Consider the following 5,666-nt stretch of genomic DNA (forward strand, 5'->3'; position numbering starts at 1 on the left):
CATGTAATTATTTTTGCCTCTGTTTTAAGAGAAGATTCTCTATGGTGTTTTGAATAGGAATTCCACAGACCCTCCAAGGATATGCTTCACACAGGAGTCTGTGCAATTAATACTTAGAAAAGTGCTTTTGAGTTCTAGCATGACAGCACTCTTATAACACTAAACATATGTGCTGAGAGACAGCTGAGGAGGCTTCGTTTTGCTAAACACCTGTGAATAAGGATGTTTAGCAAACATGTATGTGGTGCACAGATATGCAAACCACAGGGACAGGAAGTGGATCCTGCTGTCAAGGCACCTTTCTGTGACAGCAGATGCCAGATATGGCAAAGGCACTTGGAAGTATTTTCACAGAAGAGCATGAAGAATAATTTGGCCCCAAGCCTCATTTGAAATGTGCGAGGCTCAGTAGTCTGGAGTCAGTTAGACTGCATCTCGTTCTGCAGCTTATATGCTTATGAAGAATATGCTTGTCACAAGTTACTACTAAATCACTGACTTTGAACATCTCTCTTAGTTTAAGATTAATTTCACATTTCATGGAGAAAGTGGTTTGAATGTGTTGGGTTTCCCATTTATTGCTATCTTTTTTTCTGTGTTATATAGATTGATACTATCCCTGTGCTTTGTCATTATAAATGAACCTCTCTACCTCAAGGTTGATTTCTGACTTCAAATTCATATCATCTGGCAAGCACACTGATAAACTGATTTCATTGGGTTAATATTTAATTTGTTCCTTAGATGCGGAGAAAGCATTTGGCAAAATCCAATACCCATTCATGATAAAAGTCTTGGAAATATCAGGAATTCAAGGCCCATACCTAAACATGATAAAAGCAATATACAGCAAACCAGTAGCCAACATCAAAGTAAATAGTGAGAAGCTGGAAGCAATCCCACTAAAATCAGGGACTAGACAAGGCTGCCACTTTCTCCATACCTATTCAATATAGTACTTAAAGTCCTATCCAGAGCAATTCGACAACAAAAGGAGATCAAGGGGATACAAATTGGAAAAGAAGAGGTCAAAATATCACTTTTTGCAGATGATATGATAGTATATATAAGTGACCCTAAAAATTCCACCAGAGAACTCCTAAACCTAATAAACAGCTTCAGTGAAGTAGTTGGATATAAAATCAACTCAAACAAGTCAATGGCCTTTCTCTACACAAAGGATAAACAGACTGAGAAAGAAACTAGGGAAACAACACCCTTCAAAATAGTCACAAATAATATAAAATACCTTGGCGTGACCCTAACTAAGGAAGTTAAAGATCTGTATGATAAGAACTTCAAGACTCTGAAGAAAAAAATTAAAGAAGATCTCAGAAGATAAAAAGATCTCCCATGCTCATGGATTGGCAGGATCAATATAGTAAAAATGGCTATCTTGCCAAAAGCAGAGTACAGATTCAATGCAATCCCCATCAAAATTCCAATTCAATTCTTCAAACGAATTAGAAAGGGCAATCTGCAAATTCATCTGGAATAACAAAAAACCTAGGATAGCAAAAACTCTTCTCAAGGATAAAAGAACCTCTGGGGGAATCACCATGCCTGACCTAAAGCTGTACTACAGAGCAATTGTGATAAAAACTGCATGGTACTGGTATAGCAACAGACAAGTAGACCAATGGAATAGAAATGAAGACCCAGAAAGGAACCCACACACCTATGGTCACTTGATCTTTGAAAAGGGAGCTAAAACCATCCAGTGGAAAAAAGACAGCATTTTCAACAAATGGTGCTGGCACAACTGGCAGTTATCATGCAGAAGAATGCTAATTGATCCATTCCTATCTCCTTGTACTAAGGTTAAATCTAAGTGGATTAAGGAACTCCACATAAAACCAGAGACACTGAAACTTATAGAGGAGAAAGTAGGGGAAAGCCTCGAAGATATGGGCACAGGGGAAAAATTCCTGAATAGAAGAGTAATGGTTTGTGCTGTAAGATCTAGAATATACAAATGGGACCTCATAAAATTGCAAAGTTCTGTAAGGCAAAAGACACCATCAATAAGACAAAAAGGCCACCAACAGATTGGGAAAGGATCTCTACCTATCCTAAATCAGATAGTGGACTAATATTCAGTATACAAAGAGCTCAAGAAACTGGACCCCGAAGAATCAAATAACCCAATTACAAAATGGGGCCAGAGCTAAGCAAAGAATTCTCACCTGAGGAATACTGAATGGCTGAGAAGCACCTGAAAAAATGTTCAGCATCCTTAATCATCAGGGAATGCAAATCAAAGCAACCCTGAGATTCTACCTCACACCAGTCAGAATGGCTAAGTTCAAAAACTCAGGTGACAGCAGATACTGGTGAGGAAGTGGAGAAAGAGGAATACTCCTCCATTGTTGGTGGGATTGCAAGCTTGTACAACCACTCTGGAAATCAGTCGGGTGGTTCCTCAGAAAATGGGACATAGTACTACTAGAGGATCCAGCAATACGTCTCCTGGGCATATATCCAGAAGATGTTCCAACTGGTAAGAAGGACACATGCTCCACTATGTTCATAGCAGCCTTATTTATAATAGCCAGAAGCTGGAAAGAACCCAGATGTCCCTCAACAGAGGAATGGATACAGAAAATGTGGTACATTTACACAATGGAGTACTACTCAGCTATTAAAAGGAATGAATTTATGAAATTCCCAGGCAAATGGATGGACATGGAGGGCATTATCGTGAGTGAGGTAACCCAATTACAAAAGAACTCACATGATATGTACTCACTGATAAGTGGATATTAGCCCAGAAACTTAGAATACCCAAGATACAAGATACAATCTGCAAAACACATGAAACTCAAGAAGAATGAAGACCAAAATGTGGACACTTTGCCCCTTCTTAAAATTGGGAACAAAGCACCCATGGAAGGAGTTACAGAGACAAAGTTTGGAGCTGAGACGAAAGGATGGACCATCTAGAGACGGCCATACCTGGGGATCCATCTCATAATCAGCTTCCTAACGCTGACACCATTGTATACACTAGCAAGATTTTGCTGAAAGGACCCAGATATAGCTGTTTCATATGAGGATATGCCGTTGCCCAGCAAACACAGAAGTATCTACAGTATGCTCACAGTCAGCTATTGGATGGATCACATGGCCCCCAATGGAGGAGCTAGAGAAAGTACCCAAGGAGCTAAAGGGGTCTGCAACCCTAAAGGTGGAACAACAATATGAACTAACCAGTACCGCGCCCCCTCCCAAAGCTCATGTTTCTGGATGTATATGTATCAGAAGATGGCCTAGTCAGCCATCATTTGAAAGAGAGGCCCATCGGTCTTGCAAACTTTATATGCCTCAGTACAGGGGAATGCCAGGGCCAAGAAGTAGGAGTGGGGGTCAGGGAGTGGGGTGGAGGCTATGGGGGGAATTTTTGGGATAGCATTGGAAATATAAATGAAGAAAATACTTAATAAAAATATTTGATTTGTGTGGGTTTTTTACCACTTCATTTTTAAGTCTGAATATCATATATCCATGAACATTAGATCTGTGTTCTTTAAACACAAAGATATAAGATACAATTTGCTAAACGCATGAAACTCAAGAAGAACGAAGACCAAAGTGTGGATACTTTGCCCCTTCTTAGAATTGGGAACAAAACACCCATGGAAGGAATTACAGAGACAAAGTTTGGAGCTGTGACAAAAGGATGGACCATCTAGAGACTGCCATATCCGGGGATCCATCCCATAATCAGCTTCCAAACGCTGACACAATTGCATACACTAGCAAGATTTTGCTGAAAGGACCCTGATATAGCTGTCTCTTGTGAGACTAGGCCGGGGCCTAGCAAACACAGAAGTGGATGCTCACAGTCAGCTAGTGGATGGATCCTAGGGCCCCCAATGGAGGAGCTAGAGAAAGTACCCAAGGAGCTAAAGGGATCTGCAACCCTATAGGTGGAACAACATTATGAACTAACCAGTACCCCGGAGCTCTTGACTCTATAGCTGTATATGTATCAAAAGATGGCCTAGTCGGCCATCAGTGGAAAGAGAGGTCCATTGGACTTGCAAACTTTTTATGCCTCAGTACAGGAGAACGCCAGGGCCAAAAAGTGGGAGTGGGTAGGTAGAGGATTGGGGGAGTGTATGGGGGACTTTTGGGATAGCATTGGAAATGTAAATGAGGAAAATATCTAATAAAAATATAAAAAAAAGAAAGCTCACTTCGTGCTGTTTCCATTATTTAATTCTCACTTAATAAACAGTTAATGCTTAAAAAAATCTACATGTTTAGTTAATGTCCATATTTTTCAAGTAAGCAACATTAAAATTAAAACCATATTAACATTTTATATCCACATAGGATATAATTTAATTCCCCCCCAACTAATATTTTACTCAGCTTCTATAGAAGTGAAATTACCAATTCCAAATATTCTCTTGTACCCCTGTGTGTGGTTTTGGTGTTGTGTGACTATTGATCCTGGCCCATAGATTTACCTCTTACATGTCAAGGGACAGCCACTTACATGCCTCCCATCTCTATTGCTTTTCATGGTGTGGACAGTCGGTGTGAGTGGAATCAGAGATGTGCAATTGTTTTTCTGTCCAGCTTCTTTCACTTGCCTCAATGACCTTGAGTTTCATTTATGTTGTACTCTGTGTTTCATATTATTCTCTGTGTTGAGGGCGAGCATGTCATAAAATGTGCATATTGTGCTGTGTTTATCCATTTGTTTATTTCCCATAATGTATATATAACATGTGCCTTTGTGTACAAGGGTTTTAAATATATCCCTAGGATTAGAATTGCTGGATTATATTGTAATTCTATGCTTAAGTTTGTGAAAAATGCAAAACTGACCCCTACAACATTTGTATAGATATGTGCTTAGCAGTGTGAGCGTTTCAATTTCACCACTTGCGTTTTCATTCAGCTTCAAAATAAATTATCTATTTTACATGTATGGGAATTTTGCCAGCATATATGTTACATTACATGCTTAAAGTGCCTATAGAGGCCACCAGATGCTGTTGAGTCCCTGTGGTTGTAGTTACAGATGTCTGTGAGTGGCCATGTGAGTGCTGTGGAAGAGCAGTCAAAGCTCTTACCTGGTAAGTCTTTTCTCCCTTCCTTGACTCTTCAAAATTCTCATGCTTTGCAGCCTCCGTAAAAGGTCTGAATGGGTATCTGATTATTGCTGGTTATATTTTGTTCTCTAATGATCAATGATAAAGGAAATAAACTTTTTCAGGAGCCAATTATTGATTTGGGGGTTTGTTGTTGTTGTTGTTGATTGTTTTAGTTTCTTGCAGTTTTAGAATTGGCTTTAGACTCTGGGTAAAACTGTGTAGTAAGGCTTATATAGCAATTACAGTGTATCAGTAGGTGACTTGGGAAACACTATAATCTTAAGAATAAGTTATCTAACAAAAATTGGGGATGTTTCTATTCATCTTTGCCTCTTTAACTTCTCTTAGCAATGTTCTTTAATTTTCATTGTGCACAGTTTTCATGGTTTTACCTTTTTGTTTCAGATAGTTTTGACTTTCATTTCTTTTTCTTGTCCAGTTGTTCTGGCTAGAGTTCCAGGTACAATGCAAAGTAGACATACCCTTGCCAAGCTCCAGATAAGGAGAAAACATTAGTGTTTTGCTGTCTAGGATAACGTTAGTTGCTGGCTTTTGTTA

This window comes from Mus caroli, unplaced genomic scaffold, assembly GCF_978045245.1.
Source record: "Mus caroli unplaced genomic scaffold, Mus_caroli_1 scaffold_12, whole genome shotgun sequence".
NCBI lineage: Eukaryota > Metazoa > Chordata > Mammalia > Rodentia > Muridae > Mus > Mus caroli.